The sequence below is a fragment of the Zalophus californianus genome, chromosome 3 (genome assembly GCF_009762305.2).
Source record: "Zalophus californianus isolate mZalCal1 chromosome 3, mZalCal1.pri.v2, whole genome shotgun sequence".
In the NCBI taxonomy this organism is placed as follows: Eukaryota; Metazoa; Chordata; class Mammalia; order Carnivora; family Otariidae; genus Zalophus; species Zalophus californianus.
Genome location: NC_045597.1, coordinates 138,641,325 through 138,664,280, shown reverse-complemented (window position 1 = coordinate 138,664,280; position 22,956 = coordinate 138,641,325). Strand labels below are relative to the sequence as shown.

The following is a 22,956-nucleotide window of genomic DNA, read 5'->3' as shown; positions in this document are numbered from 1 at the left end:
AGGAGGGAAGCACGCTCTCAAGTAAAGAAGTTGGACTTGGAATGGTCTATGAAAGATAGGCAAGCCACAAGAGAGAGAAGAGACTCATAACTTCATGGACTCCATGAGAAAAAGGAGAGACTTCCTACCCCTCAGCTTTTACGTGACAGTTAAAGGAATCCTAAAATAGAGCCTAAGAAACTACCTTGACCATCAATGTTTTGAAACTCCTTCAAAGCCTGTTGAGAAAGCCAAGAATGAAGATTTGCTCATGACGACACAGAGTCCTCAGTGCATGTCTCCTTTCCATCCTACACCCCCAGCTCCTTTGTCATGGGAATCCTGTTCATTCCCAGAGTAGCCTCATGACATGGTCATGTTGTTGATCATTGCTGTTGTTTTTATTACCTCTCGAATCTCAGTTTTGGGGAAGGTAGGCACTATAAGAGGCACCGTTTAGCAGAAGGCTGTGTGCCCCAGGGTGCCTTCTCCCTGTGCCCCTTCTCAGAGTTTCTTCCTGCACCAAGTCCATTTTAGGGCAGTTGTCTAACCCGCAAGACCCACTGTTCTTGGCTACACAGGGCAGCAGGAGCAAACTCCCGGAGGAAATGCATCAATATTCTGCATTGTTTCCTGGTGAATTGCACCATCTCAGTTTTTTTCTCTGGATCCCACCTACATTTGCCAGGTGGTTTCTTCATCTTTGTTCCAAGTCTGTTTTGGTGATTGGACCTCAGTGCTGAGGCTTGGAACTTTACTCAGAGATCTATTCCAGATGGCCCGTCATCTGCTAAACTCTAGCTCTTTCCACTCCCATTTGGTTCTGGATTGGTGGTATGGACAAAAACCCAGATTCAGCTTGAAGCTTGGTGGTAAGCCAAGGCAAGAAAGTGTGAGCAAATGACTGAATTAGGATAGCAGGTTTAAGGGCAGGAGACAAGATCATTTTTATGTTGATAGGAAAATTTTAGAGTTTTTTTTTTTTAAAGGCATCTGGTTCACATGTCTGTTGGTCTCCCAAAAAGGAACATGGTGTGGGGAAGCTTTAATATAATTCCCCCTATTTTCTTTCTTTCTTTCTTTCTTTCTTTCTTTCTTTCTTTCTTTCTTTCTTTCTTTCTTTCTTTCTTTCTTTCTTTCTTCCTTCCTTCCTTCCTTCCTTCCTTCCTTCCTTCCTTCCTTCCTTCCTTCCTTCCTTCCTTCCTTCCTTCCTTCCTTCCTTCCTTCCTTCCTTCCTTCCTTCCTTCCTTCCTTCCTTCCTTCCTTCCTTCCTTCCTTCCTTCCTTCCTTCCTTCCTTCCTTCCTTCCTTCCTTCCTTCCTTCCTTCCTTCCTTCCTTCCTTTCTTTCTTTCTTTCTTTCTTTTCTTTCCCACTAAATGTAAATTATGTCAAGTTTGAAACTCTACATTCTCTTTTCCTCAAGGTGGTGCCTTGCTATGTAGCTAAGGGAAAGTGAACTTTAATATATTTTTGCAGGGTGAAGAACCAATATTGATCAATGAGGTGTTATTTATTCTTTCATCCTTTTTTAAAAGCTCACACATTTAGTTAAGAATATTGGTCTTGCCCCATAGATCTAATCATAGCACCTAAGCAGCATTTTGGAGGTTGGCCACAACCAGTAGGAGTGTATGTAGAACAACTTTGTTTTTCTTCAACAAACTCCCATTTTAACAACTTAAAATTAAAAAATTTACTTAGAGAATATGTGTATATACATGTAATACACAAGTGTACAATTATTCTTAGAAAAATGAGTTTATTTTTGCATTCTTTCATAAAGTTCCAAGAATTGCTAGAATTTGGTAAATCTGTATTTACTCTACCCATGTATTTTTTGCATTTTGGTCTTTTGTTCTTCTCCTGAATTCTATCCCAGTCTTTGACTTTGTAGATGAGAAAATCCAACATTTCTTGGTCTGCAGCCACATAGAAACTCTTCTAGTCCCTTGTCCATTTTAAAGAAAAATCTGGCATGTTTCTTGGTTCTATTATTCTTTGTTCCTCTCACTGAGCAATCCTGAGCTTTTGTTTGTCCTTGGTCCCCCTTCCCTGCTCCTGCTACTTCAAAAGTACAATCAGATTTTTGTTGAACTTAAAATATGTTTTTTTACTACTCAAGTGATAGTTATCACCTTCTATTTTTACACTGCTTACATGTTCCTCTTTTTCTCCTCCATAAGGATTGATTTTCATGGTTCTTAAACTTCTTTAGTCTTCATATCTCTTTGTCTCCTCTTTTAAAAAAGTCTGGTGTCCTCTGACTGTTGGTGATTTGATTTCTGGTGGTTTTACTTTATATAAATACACAGTACTGAAGTATTTTCAAATTGTGTACGAAATCTGTGTCCAAACTTTTTTTAAAGTAATGAATTTGCCACCATATGCCATTAAGGACCTGCTTTGCTTTTTCCTTCTTGCAGCTGAGGACCATTCATTGCTGGTTTAGTTTTGGATCCCTGGGAGCAAATGAGACTTAGAGTGTAAAATTGTACGTCATTTGGAACTGAGCTGCTTTTATACACTTCAGGTGCAAAAATGCAAAATGATGAAAGCCTGACATTGGTGTAATTGCTGGAGGTAGGATTGCTGAGCCAGCTCAAGGCTGACTCCAAATACCCTGTGACTAAACTAATCCCCTCATTTATTGCTACGTGGATGTCATTTTTCCTCCTGGTCACCAAAGCCATTTTCATAATGTACAGTGACATTTATAACCTGTATATTCATATGCTAAATCTGAATCTATCCAGGTCATTGTTTTGTGTGTGTGTGTTTTTTTTAAGATTTTATTTATTTGAGAGAGAGTGAGCACAAGTGGGGGTGGAGCAGAGGGAGAGGGAGAAACAGGCTCCCCGCTGAGCAGGGAGCCTGATGCAGGGCTCCATCCCAGGACCCCAAGATCATGACCTGAGCCGAAGGCAGACACTTAACCGACTGAGCCACCCAGGTGCCCCTATCCAGGTCATTGTTAACAGCAGACTAAAGTGAACATACACTGGTCATGTTAAAATAAGTTCAGGATTCAAATCTTTGCCCAACCTTGACAGGAGCAAAAACTGTAATTGCTGTTTCTAGTTCAGCAATATCTATGCAGGTGTGTGCAGAATCATGATCAAAGACTTGAATCTCTCTTTCGGAGGAATTTTTTTTTAATACCTTCTGTAGATCTGTTTATCAAGAAGAATCTCTAAATCTAGTCACATTATATTCAGAAAAAGCTGCTTTCCTCCTGCAAGACTCCTTGCTGTTTCTGGAAGAAAATGTTTAGGGGGATCTTGGGAGGACATTGATGTTGTTGCCCTGGAAATAGGTCTTCCTGTCCTCAAGAGCGCCTTGCTGTTCAGGATGCCCTTCAAGGCCGGATGGTACATGGAAAAGTCCAGTTTCTCCCCTGCATGGATCATGAAGACAGCCCTTCTGAGAGACAGGCAGTTACTGAAGAGTTGACCACTGCCCCATCTAATGCTCAAAAATCCATCCCTTTAAAGGAAACGCAGTATGCTTTATTTAGTGCCAAGTCCACTGGTTGTTTTCCCTTCTGAATAAAGAAGCTGGAGGACACCGTGGAAAGAGCACAACTCTGTTTTTCTTTTCTTCCGATATTGTACCCTATGGAAATTGTTCAAGAACAATTTACCCTTAACCCCTCACCCACAAATGCTGCCAGCTTCAGGGTCAGGTTGAGCTGAGTTTATCAGCTCCAGAAAAGCAACTCAGATGAGTCAAAGGCAGCAACCTCAACCACTGTGAGCTCTCTGCCTCTGTGGACTTGGCAGGTGCTATCAAAGCCCAGCAGCCCTGGGGCTGCTGGGCGCTGGCCCCTCCCTTTCATTCAGCCCCATTTCCTGCTGGAAGGATGGGCCCTGCATAGAACTGCTTTAAGGCGCATGAGGCGTTTGTTTACTTTCATTCACATTTTGTTAACCTCTCTGAGTGGTGTCCACATCTTTTCCCATGTTTTGTGTTGTTTGTTACTACTGCCAGAGGTATGAACTTGATACGGACTTTGAATGTTTATGGGCCTGAGCCGCCCAGGACGACAGTATTCCCAAACTCCCCGGCCTGCTTCCAGACATCTGCTTTATAACCCTCACAATGATAGGCAACGAGCTCCTAGAACACCGAACCCTTCATGTCAGACAACCCCACCAGGTCTTTCACTGGTTTTGCTTTGCCATGACTGTAGATACCAGTGGATGGTGGGTCTTCTCAGGTGCGGCAGGGGGCAGAAAATCCCATGGGATCCACTTAGGCCCACATGGGGTGACTCAGGTCAGACCTGACATATGATCAGGTGAAAATTCAACTCCAGAAACTTGGAGAAGACCTCAACTCTGGAAACCATTTTTAAAGAAAATTAAACTTTCTAAAAGGTTTAAACACATGTTTTTAATACTTGTTAAATGTCTTCTCTTTCTGGAAAAGACATGCTTCAAGAAAATGAAGAAAAAGATTAATATTTGGCAAAACAATCTCTCCTACAAATGCCCCTCGGTAAAAGCAAATGAAAATTGTACTTACTACCAGGTTGGGCTCTGTTCTACACCTGCATTTTTGTTTTTCTTTCTTCTCTCTTTATTGTGTTATAACGGTCTGCTTCATAGGACTTCTTAATTAAATATTTAACAGCATGTAGCAGTGGGGGTTGGGTGATGTTATGCTATGTTTTATTGCAGTAGCTTAATGTGTGTATTTGTACTTTGTGCTGGTGTTTTAATCCACATGGAGGGCTCCCTTCCATACAGAGACCCAAGTGCATCTCATGAAGAGGACTTCAATTCTCTTAGTTCCGAGAGCCAAGCTATGGTGGTGCTAACAGGTAGACCCTAATGTGTCCCAATTCAAGTATTAACCTTAGTCGGAGGTCCCTTTGGCTTACGGAGGAGAAGATGTCTGTTGCCTTGTCATTCCTTTTAGAAAGTCTGAATTGTCTGTATATAGAGTGCGAGAGGGGGATAGAGATGGAGGAACAGTCTACAGCAGGCTGGGCAAAAAGACAGTTGATTATTGGCAACAGGGAAATTCTCACTGACTTAGCAAGAGTCACCGGGTAGCCATCTGTACTTGAGAAGGACTTTGCAGCTTTCTCTGCGTGTGGTGATATGTATTGTGGTTGTGAGGGTGTCAGAGGGTGAAATGCCAGGGACTTCTAACTGGCCCAGAGAATTGAAAGGCAGGTCACTAGAGAGATGGTTCGTTCAAAGGTGAGTTGGCATTTGGACAGGGATTCTTCTTTCTGCAAGATGAGTGACTGCAGTAGTAGAGCTAGAGGTGTGTGTAGAGAGGAAATGGGAGAGGGGGCTTACCCTGGTGCATGTGGAAGGGCCACATATGCAGGGAGGGTGCCAAGCAGAATCATCTGTCGCCTTTTGCCAAAGTATAGAGCTACAGTTCCTCAACCTATTTAGGTTGTGGACCCTTTGGGAATGTGATGAATGCTTGCTATGGAACCTCACTCCAGAAAAGGGTTTCTCAACCTTGAACTAGTGACATTTTGGACCAGATAGTTCTTTGTTATGGGGGCTTTCCTGTGTACAGTAGGATGTTTAGCAGCATGGCTGGATTATGCCCACTAGAAGCCAGGAACCACCACTTTGTCCCCTGCCCAGTTGTGGCACCACTGTCTCCAGATATTGCCAACATCCCCTGGGGGACAAAATTGATCCTGGTCTGAGAACCACAACTCAGGAAATACACAAATATATCCAAAATTTCCAAAGGGTGTGTGTGGGGGGTGCTGGCTCTTGATGCCTATTTATGATCCTCCCAAATATCTCTAGCACCTTCTGTTCTGACTTCTCAGAGAAACTCAATCTCGTATTATTCATGTGATCTCAATCTCATTATTGCCATAGAATCATGGGTCTGAGAGCCACAACAGGCCCACTTAATCTACCATCTTTGTGAAAAAGGTATGGAGAATTTTTATCCATTAAAAAAAAGGAGGCAACTAAGGTTCACAAAATGTAAATTATTTATCTCTGGTCACACTGAAATTACTTGCCTACGAAGTCATGAGGTACAAGAACCTAGATTCCCTATTTTCTGGGACAGATACATCTTTGTCCAGTGGTTCTAGGACACCAGCTTGTGGGAATTGAGTGAAGTCATTGTGGCTCATCAATATGTCATCACACTGCCCTGCCTCTTTATTCTGTCTTTCTCTTACCTCAGACAACCCAAGAAGCATTTGTCTTGTCCCTTTTTGGAAATCTCCTTTCGTCTTCAGGCATATCAGACATATTTCTGAATGCCTTCTTGCCATTCTACTTTCTCAGATAATCGACCCCTGCCCACAGACTCTGCCGAGTGAGCAGTGGGCCATATGTCCCTGCTTTTCACTCTCTCCACGGTGTGAACACTGACCTGAGAAGAAAGGCCCCATCTCTAAGTCAGTTGGTGGCCCATAAGTTGCAGCCTGAATCAAAAGGATAGCCAGATCAATAACACTCCTCCCTGGGAATTTGATCTTAATGACACAGTGAGAAGTGACTTGTTGGTAGCAACTAAGAGAGGGGAGTTGTGGTTGAGAACCTCCTGCCATGGAGGTCTCCAGGGCTTTCTGGGATCCAAAGTCAGCTTCAAGGAGGATCAGTATCGTTTGAGTTTCTGTACTTGGTGTAGCTAGAAAGACCCTTCTTTGAGCCCTGTAATAAACACCTATTCCATTCAACCTAGTGGGCCTTCCGAAGTGGCTGCCTTTCTACCAGATACCCTGCACACACAAGGTGAATAGAATTCTGACTGAATTATAAGGACTGTCCTGTCTGAGGTATTTTAAGGCAGCATTTCCCGCAGAAGAGCAGGCATTGTTGCCAGTACATTATCCGTAGGGCTTCTCTGTGAATAGGGACATCCAGGTCTGCTAGTGAGGAGTAGGGTGGATGCCTGCTATGGGTTTGTGACATGCTGCCTAGGATAGCCTTGCTATGGGAATTCAGATGCGGCCAAAGGACAGATGTGTGTATATCTCTTCAGGTGTGGATGTTCTGGGGTCATTTAGCGTCTCTTTGGCAGAGTCTACAATAGTTGTCACCCCGGGGGGAGACCGATTTGGCCTCCATAGTGAATGCATATGCTCATGTTTTGTGCTTTGAGGATATTTCCTGGCAATAGTGTTTATTCACCTGGACAATTGCCATCTCCCCTTCAAAAACATGGATCTATAAAAGCAGGGCACCTTAACGGTGGTTGTACTGCCTCTGGGTGGGGAGGCATATTGAAGATGTGGCGGGGGCCAATTTTGACTGAAACATGATTGAAGAACACTACTGGCATTTATGATCAGGGGCCAGGGATGCTAGATACTAAAGATTTGTGCCATGATCCACGTGAATTTTGAATGTCTCACAAGATCTATTTAAAATTATCTGAACTTAGGGGCGGAGAAAGATGGCGGAGGAGTACGAGACCTGGATTTCGTCTGGTCTCAGGAATTCAGCTGAATAGGGATCAAACCATTCTGAACACCTACGAACTCAATAGGAGATCGAGGAGGAGAGTAGCAACAACTCTCTGAACAGAGAGGCGACCACTTACTGGAAGGTAGGACGTGCAGAGAAGTGAATCCGAGGCGATATTCGGGAGGATAGACGGCGGGGGAGGGGCCTCCGTCGGCCGCTTCTGGCAAGTGCTAGAGCCGCGGAGCACAAAATCGGAACTTTGAGAAGCCGGCTCCGCTGAGGGATGTCGCTCCAGTGGCTAAGCGGGGGGTGGAACCCTCCCGGGACAGTGTGGTCTCAGGACCCTCGGGGTCACAGAAAGACCGGGGGTGCCTGAGTGCGACAGAGCTCCCAGGTATTGGAGCAGGGAAGCTGGCTGCAGAGACGGAGCCGAGGCGCGGGCTCACAGCTCGGGGTGGCCATAAACTGTGATCCGCGGCCCAGTTGGGCCACTGCTCCTCCAGCAGGGACCCAGTGAGTGGCAGATCCGGGGAGACTCCCCTTTCTCCCCCGGGAGGAGCGGTGCGGGAATGCACCGCAGGGATCTGCTGGGTTTGGAGACTCCACACGGGGTCGGGTGCCAGAAATAGAAACGCTCGGTCACAGGCCGGGTGAGCACGGAGTGTGGCCCGAGACCGGGGACACGGGAGTGACTGCTTTTCTCTGGGGGCGCACTGAGGAGCGGGGCCCCGAGTTCTCAGCTCCTCCTGGTGGAGATTGGGAGGCCACCATTTTCGTCCTGGTCCTCCAAAGCTGTACCGAGAGCTTGCAGGGAACAAAAGCTCCTGAGAGCAAACCTGAGCAGCTTGCTTAGCCCGGACCGACAAGGGCGGGGCAATTCCGCCTCCGGCAAAGACATTTGGGAACCATGGCAACAGGCCCCTCCCCCAGAAGATCATCAAGAACAGCCAGCAAGCCAAGACCAAGTTTACCGATCAAGGAGAACGGGAGAATTCCAGCGCTAGGGGAATACTGCACATAGAATTCATGGCTTTTTTTTTTTTACCATGATTCATTAGTTCATCAAAGTTAATTTTTTTAACTGTTTTTTTTTAATTTTTCTTTTTCCCTTTTTCAACCAACATCTTATTAATCCTTTTAAAAAAACATATTTTATTTTTCATTTTTAGAGTCATATTTTATCCCTTCATAGTAGTTGCCCTTATTTTTGCCATATATTTATGGTTGTTCTCTCTTTAAAATTTTAAGATACAGTTCCTTCTAACAGATCAAAATAGACCCTAAATCACTAGCGTATGGCTTTGTTCTAGTCTCCTGCCTGACCGCATTCTCTCCCTTTTTTCTTTTTTTTTTAATCTTTCTTTTTTCAAACAACTTATCTTATCAATTCCTTTTATAAAATCTTTTATAATTTTCATCTTTACACTCATCTTCCATCCCTTCATTGTATCGACCCTTATTTTGTACATATATGTCTTTCTTCCTTTAAAATTTTAGGAGGCGGGCGCCTGGGTGGCTCAGTTGGTTAAACGACTGCCTTCAGCTCAGGTCATGATCCTGGAGTCCCGGGATCGAGTCCCACATCGGGCTCCCTGCTCGGCAGGGAGTCTGCTTCTCCCTCTGACCCTCTCCCCTCTCATGCTGTCTCTCTATCTCATTCTCTCTCTCAAATAAATAAATAAAATCTTTAAAAAAAAATAAATAAAATTTTAGGAGGCACTTTTTTCTAACAGACCAAAATACGCCCAAAAGCTAGTGTGTGGCACTGATCTATGCACTAGCCTGATCATATTTGATCATATGCTACTTTTTTTGTATTGTTCTGTTTTTGTTTTTATCTTTTTTTTCTTTTTTCTTTCTTTTTCTCTTTCTTTTTTCTTTCTTTCCCTTTCTTTTCCCCTGGTTTCAGGTCTTTTCTGATTTGTATACAGTATATTTGCTGGGGACGTTGTTAACCTGTTAGCATTTTGTTCTCTCATTCATATATTCTCCTCTGGACAAAATGACAAGACGAAAAAAATCACCTCAGCAAAAAAAACAATAGATAGTACCGTCAGCCAGGGACCTACTCAATACGGACATTAGTACGATGTCGGACCTAGAGTTCAGAATCATGACTTTAAAGATACTAGCTGGGCTTGAAAAAAGTGTGGAAGTTATTCGAGAAACCCTTTCTGGAGAAATAAAAGAACTAAAATCTAACCAAGTCAAAATCAAAAAGGCTATTGATGAGGTGCAATCAAAAATGGGGGCACTAACTGCTAGGATAAATGAGGCAGAAGAGAGAATCAGCGATATAGAAGACCAAATGATGGAAAATAAAGAGGCTGAGAAAAAGAGAGAAAAACAACTACAGGATCATGAGGGCAGAATTCGAGAGATAAGTGATACGATAAGACGAAACAACATTAGAATAATTGGGATCCCAGAAGAAGAAGAAAGAGAGAGAGGGGCAGAAGGTATATTGGAGCAAATAATAGCAGAGAACTTCCCTAATGTGAGGAAGGAAACAGGCATCAAAATCCAGGAGGCACAGAGAACCCCTCTCAAAATCAATAATAATAGGTCAACACCCCAACATCTAATAGTAAAACTTACGAGTCTCAGAGACAAAGAGAAAATCCTGAAAGCAGCTCGGGAGAAGAGATATGTAACCTACAATGGTAGAAACATTAGATTGGCAACAGACCTATCCACAGAGACCTGGCAGGCCAGAAAGGACTGGCAAGATATCTTCAGAGCACTAAACGAGAAAAATATGCAGCCAAGAATACTATATCCAGCTAGGCTGTCCTTGAAAATAGAAGGAGAGATCAAAACCTTCCAGGACAAACAAAAACTAAAGGAATTTGCAAACACGAAACCAGCCCTCCAAGAAATATTGAAAGGGGTCCTCTAAGCAAAGAGAGAGCCTAAAAGCAGCAAAGATCAGAAAGGAACCCAGACAATATACAGTCACAGTCACCTTACAGGCAATACAATGGCATTAAATTCATACCTTTCAATAGTTACCCTGAATGTAAATGGGCTAAATGCCCCAATCAAAAGACACAGGCTATCAGATTGGATTAAAAAACAAGACCCAACAATATGCTGTCTGCAAGAGACTCATATTAGACCCAAAGACACCCCCAGATTGAAAGTGAGGGGGTGGAAAACAATTTATCATGCTAATGGACACCAAAAGAAAGCTGGAGTGGCAATCCTTGTATCAGACAGATTAGATTTTAAAACAAAGACTGTAATAAGAGATGAGGAAGGACACTATATCCTACTTAAAGGGTCTATCCAACAAGAAGATCTAACAATTGTAAATATCTATGCCCCTAACCTGGGAGCAGCCAATTATATAAGGCAATTAATAACAAAAGCGAAGAAACACATTGACAACAATACAATAATAGTGGGGGACTTTAACACACCCCTGACTGAAATGGACAGACCATCTAAGCAAAAGATCAACAAGGAAATAAAGACTTTAAATGACACACTGGACCAAATGGACTTCACAGACATATTCAGAACATTCCATCCCAAAGCAACAGAATACACATTCTTCTCTAATGCCCATGGAACATTCTCCAGAATTGATCACATCCTAGGTCACAAATCAGGTCTCAACCGGTACCAAAAGATTGGGATCATTCCCTGCATGTTTTCAGACCACAATGCTTTGAAACTAGAACTCAATCACAAGAGGAAAGTCGGAAAGAACTCAAATACATGGAGGCTAAAGAGCATCCTACTAAAGAATGAATGGGTCAACCAGGAAATTGAAGAATTAAAAAAATTCATGGAAACCAATGAAAATGAAAACACAACTGTTCAAAATCTTTGGGATACAGCAAAGGCAGTCCTGAGAGGAAAGTATATAGCAATACAAGCCTTTCTCAAGAAACAAGAAAGGTCTCAAATACACAACCTAACCCTACACCTAAAGGAGCTGGAGAAAGAACAGCAAATAAAGCCTAAACCCAGCAGGAGAAGAGAAATAATAAAGATAAGAGCAGAAATCAATGAACTAGAAACCAAAAGAACAGTAGAACAGATCAACGAAACTAGGAGCTGGTTCTTTGAAAGAATTAACAAGATTGATAAGCCCCTGGCCAGACTTATCAAAAAGAAAAGAGAGATGACCCAAATCAACAAAATCATGAATGAAAGAGGAGAGATCACAACCAACACCAAAGAAATACAAACAATTATAAGAACATATTATGAGCAACTCTATGCCAGCCAATTAGATAACCTGGAAGAAATGGGTGCATTCGTAGAGATGTATCAACTACCAAAATTGAACCAGGAAGAAATAGAAAACCTAAACAGACCTATAGCCACTAAGGAAATTGAAGCAGTCATCCAAAATCTCCCAACAAACAAAAGCCCGGGGCCAGATGGCTTCCCAGGGGAGTTCTATTAGACATTTAAAGAAGAATTAATACCTATTCTCCTGAAACTGTTCCAAAAAATAGAAATAGAAGGAAAACTTCCAAACTCATTTTATGAGGCCACCATTACCTTGATCCCAAAACCAGACAAAGACCCCATCAAAAAGGAGAATTACAGACCAATATCCTTGAAGAACATGGATGCAAAAATTCTCACCAAAATTCTAGCCAATAGGATCCAACAGTACATTAAAAGGATTATTCATCATGACCAAGTGGGATTTATCCCTGGGCTGCAAGGCTGGTTCAACATCCGCAAATCAATCAACGTGATACAATACATTAACAAAAGAAAGAACAAGAATCATATGATCCTCTCAATAGATGCAGAAAAAGCATTTGACAAAGTCCAGCATCCTTTCTTGATCAAAACTCTTCAGAGTATAGGGATAGAGGGTACATACCTAATATCATAAAAGCCATCTATGAAAAACCTACAGCGAATATCATTCTCAATGGGGAAAAGCTGAGAGCTTTTCCCCTACGGTCAGGAACGCGGCAGGGATGTCCACTCTCACCACTGCTATTCAACATAGTAGTAGAAGTCCTAGCCACAGCAATCAGACAGCAAAAAGAAATCCAAGGCATCCAAATCGGCAAAGAGGAAGTCAAACTCTCACTCTTTGCAGATGATATGATACTGTATGTGGAAAACCCAAAAGACTCCACCCCAAAACTGCTAGAACTCATACAGGAATTCAGTAAAGTAGCAGCATATAAAATCAATGCACAGAAATCAGTGGCATTCCTATACACCAACAACAAGACAGAAGAGAGACAAATCAAGTAGTTGATCCCATTTACAATTGCATCCAAAAGCATAAGATACCTAGGAATAAATTTAACCAAAGAGGCAAAGGATCTGTACTCAGAAAACTATAAAATACTCATGAAAGAAATTGAAGAAGACACAAAGAAATGGAAAAATGTTCCATGCTCATGGATTGGGAGAACCAACATTGTGAAGATGTCAATGCTACCTAGAGTACTCTACACATTCAATGCAATCCCCATCAAAATACCATCCACTTTTTTCAAAGAAATGGAACAAATAATCCTAAAATTTTATGGAACCAGAAGAGACCCCGAATAGCCAGAGGAATATTGAAAAAGAAAAGCAAAGCTGGCGGCATCACAATTCCGGACTTCCAGCTCTATTACAAAGCTGTCATCATCAAGACAGTATGGTACTGGCACAAAAACAGACACATAGATCAATGGAACAGAATCGAGAGCCCAGAAAGCGACCCTCAACTCTATGGTCAACTCATCTTTGACAAAGCAGGAAAGAATGTCCAATGGCAAAAAGACAGTCTCTTCAACAAATGGTGTTGGGAAAATTGGACAGCCACATGCAGAAGAATGAAACTGGACCATTTCCTTACACCACACACAAAAATAGACTCCAAATGGTTGAAAGACCTAAACGTGAAACAGGAGTCCATCAAAATCCTAAAGGAGAACACAGGCAGCAACCTCTTCGACCTCAGCCGCAGCAACTTCTTCCTAGAAACATCGCCAAAGGCAAGGGAAGCAAGGGCAAAAATGAACTATTGGGATTTCATCAAGATAAAAAGCTTTTGCACAGCAAAAGAAACAGTCCACAAAACCAAAAGACAACCGACAGAATGGGAGAAAATATTTGCAAATGACATATCAGATAAAGGACTAGTATCCAAAATCTATAAAGAACTTATCAAACTCAACACCCAAAGAACAAATAATCCAATCAAGAAATGGGCAGAAGACATGAACAGACATTTTTCCAAAGAAGACACCCAAATGGCCAACAGACACATGAAAAAGTGCTCAACATCGCTTGGCATCAGGGAAATCCAAATCAAAACCTCAATGAGATACCACCTCACACCCGTCAGAATTGCTAAAATTAACAAGTCAGGAAACGACAGATGTTGGCGGGGATGTGGAGAAAGGGGAACCCTCCTACACTGTTGGTGGGAATGCAAGCTGGTGCAACCCCTCTGGAAAACAGTATGGAGGTTCCTCAAACAGTTGCAAATAGAGCTACCATACGATCCAGCAATTGCACTACTGGGTATTTACCCCAAAGATACAAATGTAGGGATCCAAAGGGGTACGTGCACCCCAATGTTGATAGCAGCAATGTCCACAATAGCCAAACTGTGGAAAGAGCCAAGATGTCCATCAACAGATGAATGGATAAAGAAGATGTGGTATATATACACAATGGAATATTATGCAGCCATCAAAAGGAATGAGATCTTGCCATTTGCAATGATGTGGATGGAACTGGAGGGTGTTATGCTGAGTGAAATAAGTCAATCAGAGACATGTATCATATGACCTCACTGATATGAGGAATTCTTAATCTCAGGAAACAAACTGAGTGTTGCTGGAGTGGTGGGGGGTGGGAGGGATGGGGTGGCTGGGTGATAGACATTGGGGAGGGGATGTGCTATGGTGAGCGCTGTGAATTGTGCAAGACGGCTGAGTCGCAGATCTGTACTTCTGTGACAAATAATGCAACATATGTTAAGAAAAAAGAAGAAGAAGAAAATAGCAGGAGGAGAAGAATGAGGGGGAGTAAGTCAGAGGGGGAAACGAACCATGAGAGACGATGGACTCTGAAAAACAAACTGAGGGTTCTAGAGGGGAGGAGGGTGGGCGGATGCGTTAGCCTTGTGATGGGTATTCAAGCGGGCACGTTCTGCGTGGAGCACTGGGTGTTATGCACAAACAATGAATCATGGAACACTTCATCAGAAACTAATGATGTAATGTATGGTGATTAACATAACAATAAAAAAATAAAAATTAAAAAAATAAAATAAAATTATCTGAACTTCAAATCTAATTCAATTTAACATAAAAGCAGAAAGTAGTTTGGCTCAGTTTTAACAGTCACTGAAACTTCTAGGAATAAAACTACTATTTAATTAAGGGAAGATTGTCCCTTTTGTTTGGAAATTTACCAAGAGTTTTTCATTTCAGAAAATCATGTTAACTGATGTTGCTGGTATCAATTGCCAATATGAGCTGCCATGATGCAGTTTGTTTGTGTGCACTGGAGTAGTGACATTCATGATAATTCTGTGTGTATATACATATATATCTGTTTGTGGCTAGAGTAGAAAGACCAGAGTCTCAGTATAGGTCTCCAATTCTTATCACTATCTTGAATCATGAAGAAGCACTAAGGTTTTCATCAAAGAGTAATATTTTGTAGTGAAATATTATCACCTTTAGCTATGTGGTCCACTGTGAGTTTACATTTCTCCTTAGGGAATGTGAACATTTGTACATTTCTTTATGTGGAGCCAGACCTTCCTCTTCAACCAGAGAGTAAATCAGGACACTCTGCTGTTGAAGGAGGGGAACAAGGGTTTCTCCAACTCAGTAAGAGAGAGATTCTCTTCTTTTGGCTCTCTCTCCTTTGACCCATGCTGGGCATGTTCACACATCTCCCTATTTTCCATCTCCAAGCGTATCACCTGCTCCTGTGAAGTATCAAGATTATGAGGACTAGGTCTCCACAACTGTTCCCTAGGTCATTTTTCACATTTAAAGTTGCTTAAATTTATGATTATCATCCCCATTAGTCTCAGAGGAGTAGAAGTTCTTGGACTCCAGAGAATGAAGACCTCCACATTATCCAAGGATGCCATTAACCCTTTCTTTATATAAGATTTCTTCTGATTCCTTTCTTGGCAGCATTAACTTCTCCTGGATCTAGTATCAGCTTTGATTATCAAGAAGAAATGTTCAAATGAGATTATTTTTAAGTGACCTTTTATTTCTTAGCTATTTCTCTAGCAAGAATACAAACAGCCCACTTTCCTGAGGACTTGTTGTGTATCAGGCACAATTCCGAGTTCTTTATGCATATTGTTTCATGTAACTGTCATAAATAACCATGTGAGGTAGATGCTATTATTATCCCCATTTCATAGATAAGAAATCTTGGAAAGGTTAAATAACTTGCCTAAGATTTCATAATTAATAAGTGTCCTTCTCTGTCCATCAAATGTAACTCATTTAATGCCCTAAATAGAAAAGCATCCCAGAGAAAAATAAATTGAGAAAGTACGAAAGTGTGAGACTAAATCCATCACCAAGACATTCCAACAGAGTTGTGGTCATGGTAGGCCTAGCATTTCCCTAAATATTGGCTCACAATCACTTTCTCATTACTCATATCTAAACTATATATAGCAACAATATGTCATCGGGAGAAGAATGACTCTTAACAGTTGATGCTAACAGATTTCAGTGTATGTCTCTTTTTACTTTGGCTGCTGTCCTACTTAATTGGCAAATTATTCCTAATCAGAGAACCGAAAAGAATAAAATTTAATAGCAAGTCACTCGGTTTCTCTGAGCCTAGATATCTGTTTCCAAACATGTGACCCTTGTTTTCCTTATCTTTATGGCCTGGAGCAGAGAAGTGTGGATGACTATGGTTTATACTAACAAGGCCAGTGCCATGGTTTTAAATTATTTCATGTAAGCTTTTCTTTATGCTTTTACCACAGATGATGCCCTTAATCTTGGTCCCGAACTGTTGATTTTCAGAAGGACCAGGGGAGAAGATGAATCCACCGTTTCTACTGAAAAACATTCCCTAAATGTTGGACCCTGAGTAGATGAGCCACGTGTTGTCAGTTGGTACTCGGTTCCTCCCAGACTTTCTATTCCCTCATATTTCTAGGACTAGAAACCTACTTCCTCCGTTACTCAGACCCCCTTGTCAGCTGGGTTCTGTTGGGTTCTACCAATGAGAAGCCCTCAGGTGAGATTGGAAGGTAGGAGGGTTCTGCATCAGGCAGCAATGTCGATGGGAAAACGGGCTCGTGGTTTTTCCCCAGCAGCAGCATTTCTGGCCAGTGTGATTCATGCTCTGAGCAACTTACTTTTTTTCCCTTTCACTTCTTCAGCCCCGGCATTTTCTTATAGTTACTTATCTTTGTGAAACCTTGTGCCTTTCCTTATTTGCACCTCTAGCCCTTCTGATATGTTTGTAATCAATTTTCTGTATCACATTGCATTTCAAACCACTTTGAAATGAAGTGGTTTCTATTTTCTGGCATAGACACCAACTTGAAAATAAGTAGGGGGAAATTTATAAGAGCCAATAGCATCGTTGTCACAGATAAAAGATAAATTTGATCTGCTGGCTGATTTTATTTATTGTAGCATGAAAAGAAATTAAAGATAGTTTATACAGAGTAAATGGTAAGTAGGCACACATATCTAGCTCCAGTGGATTATATCCTGAGAACAAAAAGGATTGCAACAAAACAAGCAAGCAAGCAAACAAAACAAAAAGGATAAAAGCCTCTTAAGCTATTTTTACTTATAATATGTAGGTAGAAGTGTTGGTATTGTTTTCTGAGATTCTTCTAGAGCAGTATGTGATAAAACAAATAATTATATTGATGTCACTGTGTATGTTTTTCAAAATGGAAAAAGAGATACAGATGTAAGATTCATGAGGTTACATTAAAAACTCCGTGGTCTTAAAAAACAAAACTCTGTGGTCTTAAAAACAAAAGAAAACAAAACAAAAAACTCTGTGGTCTTGAACTGCAATTGGAATTAGCATTTTAAAAACCTCTTGAGGTATCTTATCTTTTTTTTTTTCACCGTATCATTATTTTTAATGTCCAGCATTTACAATACGAGGGCCAGAGCTTTCTCCCCAACTCAAGTTTATAAATTCTCAATTGGCTTGTGAGGCCAATAGGGATACTTCTTCTTGTCTAATCTGGTTTCTGGGAAGACTTCATTCAGATCCTCAATGGTCATCTGATCAAATGGATTATGTTCCTCATCTTCTCCACCTCTTTTTCATATTCCTCAATCCTGGCCTTTGAGAGAGACAAAAACTCGGCACAACTTTTCACATCTTCTTTTTCTTCAGCATCCACCTGAACAGTATATTTATCCTCTGGCACAGGAACCTTCAGGGCATTAAACTTCTTCTCAAAGTCATCTACCAAACCAGCCTTCGCCACATTGGCCTTGTAGTAAGCCCAGTCGATAGCAGCTGGTTTCTCAGGGAGAGTAGCCAACCTGGAGGTAAGTGTCTCATTCCAGGATTTCAGGGAGTTGGCAATGGCCTTCTGGTTTTGGGGTATGATCTCCCCAAAAGCTACCCAGTGAATGGTTTTTAGAGAAAGTTTTCGCGCAGCCATCTTGAGATCCTTCACTGACCCTGGCGGCCAAGAGTCCACAGCAGCAAGGACATGAGGTATCTTATCTTTAATAATGTATTTCCTATCCACCCAAAAGGACTAAAAACAACCAATCCATTAACAATTAACATCTTCTGTGCCCAGATTGCCATTTCTAAATATCATTTCCCAATTTATTTATTTTATTTTTTTGCCAACTTTGTTTTATTTTCTATCAAATATATTCCTTTTCATTCTGCCTGAATAAAGGTGAATGGCACATGGACTTTCATGAATAATTAAATTAATCCAACTTTGATTTACATATGTTGAAGTTGTTATCAGTCTACACAGTCTCTTATTATAGTCTTTGGTTTAGAATCTAATTTGTCTGATATAAGGATTGCCACCCCTGCTTTCTTTTGGTGTCCATTAGCATGCCCCTCACTTTCAATCTGGAGGTGTCTTTGTGTCTAAAATGAGTCTCTTGCAGGCAGCATATTGAAGAGTCTTGTTTTTTTATCCAATCTGATACCCTGTGTCTTTTGATTGGGGCATTTAGCCCATTTTTACATTCAGGATAACTATTTAAAGATATGAATTTAGTGCCATTGTATTGTCTGTAAGGAGACTGTTACTGTATATTGTCTCTGTTCCTTTCTGCTCTCTGTTACTTTTAGGCTCTCTCTTTGCTTAGAGGACCCCTTTCTATATTTCTTGTAGGGCTGGTTTCGTGTTTGCAAATTCCTTTAGTTTTTGTTTGTCCTGGAAGCTTTTTATGTCTCCTATTTTCAATGACAGCCTAGCTGGATATAGTATTCTTGGCTGCGTATTTTTCTCATTTAGTGCTCTAAATATATCATGCCAGTCCTTTCTGGCCTGCCAGGTCTCTGTGGATAGGTCTGCTGCCAATCTAATATTTCTACCATTGTAGGTTACAGACCTCTTGTCCCAAGCTGCTTTCAGGATTTTCTCTTTGTCTCTGAGACCTGTAAGTTTTACTATTAGATGTTGAGGTGTTGACCTATTTTTATTGATTTTGAGGGGGGTTCTCTGTGCCTCCTGGATTTTGATGTCTGTTTCCTTCCCCAAATTAGGGAAGTTCTCTGCTATAATTTGCTCCAATATACCTTCTGCCCCTCTCTTTCTTCTTCTTCTGGGATCCCAATTATTCTGATACTGTTTCATCTTATGGTATCACTTATCTCTCGAATTCTGCCCCGTGATTCAGTAGTTGTTTATCTCTCTTTTTCTCAGCTTCTTTATTCTCCATCATTTGGTTATCACCAATTCTCTCTTCTGCCTCATTTATCCTAGCAGTTAGAGACTCCATTTTTGATTGCACCTCATTAATAACCTTTTTGATTTCGACTTGGTTAGATTTTAGTTCTTTTATTTCTCCAGAAAGGGATTCTCTAGTATCTCCCATGCTTTTTTCAAGCCCTGCTAGTATCTTTATAATCGTCATTCTGAACTCTAGTTCTGACATTTTACTAATGTCCGTATCGATTATGTCCCTGGCAGTCAGTACTGACTCTTGTTCTTTTTTTTGAGGTGAGTTTTTCCGTCTTGTCATTTTGTCCAGAGGAGAATAGATGAACGAGAGAACAAAATGCTAAAAGGGTAACAACGACCCCAGAGAAATATACACTAAACAAATCAGAAGAGACCTGAAACCAAAGGGAAAAGAAAGAAAGAAAGAAAAAAGAATATGATCAGGCTGGTGAATAGAACAGATCCCAACACTAGATTTGGGGTATATTTTGGTCTGTTAGAAGAAACTGCATCCCAGAATTTTAAAGAAAGAAAAACTTATATATATATATACAAAAATCAGGGTAAATATGATGAAGGGATGGAATGTGACTGTAAAGATGAAAATTAAAAAAGATTTAAAAAAAGGAATTGATAGGAAGTTGGTTGAAAAAAGAAAGAAGAAAATTAAAAAAAAAAAAAAAGGAGAGAATGTGATCATGTGGGAGATTAGAACAAAGCCATACACTAGATTTAGGGTATATTTTGGTCTGTTAGAAGAAACTGTATCCCAAAATTTTAAAGAAAGAGAAACATATATATACAAAAATAAGGTTAAATACAATGAAGGGATAGAATATGACTGTAAAGCTCTTTTCGTTCCCAGTGCAGCCATGGCTCATGGTCCCAAGAAGCATCTGAAGCGTGTAGCAGCTCCAAAGCATTGGATGCTGGATAAACTGACTCGTGTGTTTGCTCCTCGCCCATCTACTGGTCCCCGTAAGTTGAGAGAATGTCTCCCTCTCATCATTTTCCTAAGGAACAGACTTAAGTATGCCCTCACAGGAGATGAAGTAAAGAAGATCTGTATGCAGTGTTTTATTAAGATTGATGGCAAGGTCCGAACTGATATAACCTACCCTGCTGGTTTTATGGATGTCATCAGCATTGACAAGACCAGGGAGAATTTCCGTCTGATCTATGACACTAAGGGTCGCTTTGCTGTTCATCAGATAACACCTGAGGAGGCCACGTATAAGTTGTGCAAAGTGTGAAAGATCTTTGTGGGGACAAAAGGAATCCCTCATCTGGTGACTCATGATGCATGCACTGTCTGCCATCCTGATCCCCTCATCAAGGTGAATGATACCATTCAGATCGATTTGGAGACTGGAAAGATTACTGATTTCATCAAGTTTGATACTGGTAATCTGTGTATGGTGACTGGGGGTGCCAACCTGGGAAGAACTGGTGTGATCACCAACAGAGAGAGACATCCTGTTTCGTTTGATGTGGTTCACGTGAAAGATGCCAATGGCAACAGCTTTGCCACCCGACTCTCCAACAACATTTTTGTTATTGGCAAAGGCAACAAACCGTGGATTTCTCTTCCCCGTGGAAAGGGTATCCGCCTCACCATCGCTGAAGAGAGAGACAAGAGACTGGCTGCCAAACAGAGCAGCGGGTAAAATGGTCCCTAGGTGACGTGATTGGAAGACATTATATATATTTAATTAAAGGTCATACAGCACGATGGAAAAAAATAAAAAGAATATGACTGTAAAAATGCAAATTAAAAAAGATTTTAAAAAAGGAATTGATAAGATGTTGGTTGAAAAAGGAAAAAAGAAAAATTAAGAAAAAGAAATAAAAAAGGAAAAAAAGAAAATTAAAAAAATTGAAAGACTAAAGAATCATGGGGAAAAAGCCATGAATTCTATCTGCTGTATTCCCCTAGTGCTGGAGTTCTGCCGTTCTCATTGATTGGTAAACTTGGTCTTGGCTGGCTGTTCTTGCTGATCTTCTCTGGGGGGGGGACCTGTTGCGGTGATTCCCAAATGTCTTTGCCCGGTGCAGAATTGCCCCACCCTTGCTGGGGGCTGGGCTAAGTAATCTGCTCGGGTTTGCTTTTGTTCCCTGCAAGCTTTCCTTACAGCTTTGGAGGATGAGAGTGAAAATGGCAGCCTCCCAATCTCCGGCCCCTGAGAAGCTGAGAACTCAGGGCCCCACTCTTCAGTGAGCCCCCAGAGAAAAGCAGTCAATCACTCCTGTCTCCCTGGTCTCTGGCCACACTCCGTGCTCACCTGGCCTGTGACTGAGCATTTCTCTCTCTGGCACAAGACCCCGTTTGGAATCTCCAAACCCAGCAGATTCCTGAGGTGCACTCCCATACCGCTCCTCCCAGGGGAGGAAGGGGAGTCTTCCAAGATCTGCTGCTTGTTGGGTCCCTGCTGGAAAAGCAGTGGCCCAACTGTGCCGCAGATCATGGTTTATGGCAACCCCGGGCTGAGAGCCCACTCCTCCGCTCCATTTTTGCAGCCGGCTTCCCTGCTCCAATCCCTGGGAGCTCTGCCACACTCAGGCACCCCCAGCCTTTCTGTGACCCCGAGGCTCCTGAGACCATACTGTCCCAGTGAGGGTTTCACCCCCCGCTTAGCCACTAGAGCGATGTCCCTCAGCAGAGCAGACTTCTAAAAGTTCCAATTTTGTGCTCTGCTGCTCTATCACTTGCCAGTAGCGGCTGGTGGAGGGTCCCTCCCACTGTGGTCTATCTTCCCAAATATCACCTCGGATTCACTTCTCCGCACATCCTACCTTCCTGAGAGTGGTTGCTTTTCTGTTCAGAAAGTTGCTTCTATTCTCTTCTTCAATCTACTGTTGAGTTCGTAGGTGTTCAGAATGGTTTGATAACTAGCTAGCTGAATTCCTGGGACAAGATGAAATTTAGGTCTCCTACTCCTCTGCCATCTTGCTCCTCCCTTATTTCCCAATTTAAAGAATCAGAGCTTTTTGGAGAAATGTGTGATTCTAGGCTTGGGTCAGGAAATGTACAAGATGATTCTAGAATATCTTGCCATGTCCTGAAGGAAGAAAACTATCAGAGACCAGTGGTGTTGCGTCAAAGAGACTCAGGTGCCAAGTTGAAGAATTTCCCATTGGCTAAATATGGGTCAATTTGAACATCAGTAAGAGTAATAACTCTAATGGATTAAAGCACATAAAATGTGCTTAAATACATGAGATTTTAATAATTTAAACAAGAAACATCATTGGCCACCTTTGGAAGATGCCACAGAGCCAACGCATATAGTGGATAAATAATGTTTTATTCTGCCTTTCTTATAGGAGCTGTATTGCACAGTAATCAAATAATTGATTAGAGAAAATTCCTCTTTATAAAGGATTCCAGATAATAAAGGAAGGAAGGATAGAATTAGAATATCACCTTTCTGTAATCCCTAATAAATTAATGGATTTAGGCTGTACACATCAATGACGGCTAACATTATAAAAAGAGAGTGAACCAGCTAGAATGTTAAAATATGCCACACTATCTCCAACGTACTCTTGGTTAAAAAAATTGAACCTAAGTCTAATAAATCCACTAGAATTAACTACCAAATTACAGAGAACAGAGAAAAATGTTAAACAACATCATGGAATGAAGTCCACAAAACCTAAACTGTGGGTTTTGACACATAATATATAATGTGG

At 41.4% G+C, this 22,956-nt stretch overlaps 2 pseudogenes; one reads left to right on the top strand and one right to left on the bottom strand.

The window, feature by feature from the left end:
* Nucleotides 1-17,462: 17,462 nt before the first annotated feature.
* LOC113919980 lies at nucleotides 17,463-18,009 on the bottom strand (annotated as a pseudogene).
* A 2,126-nt stretch (nucleotides 18,010-20,135) lies between these two features.
* LOC113919979 lies at nucleotides 20,136-20,995 on the top strand (annotated as a pseudogene).
* Nucleotides 20,996-22,956: the final 1,961 nt, after the last annotated feature.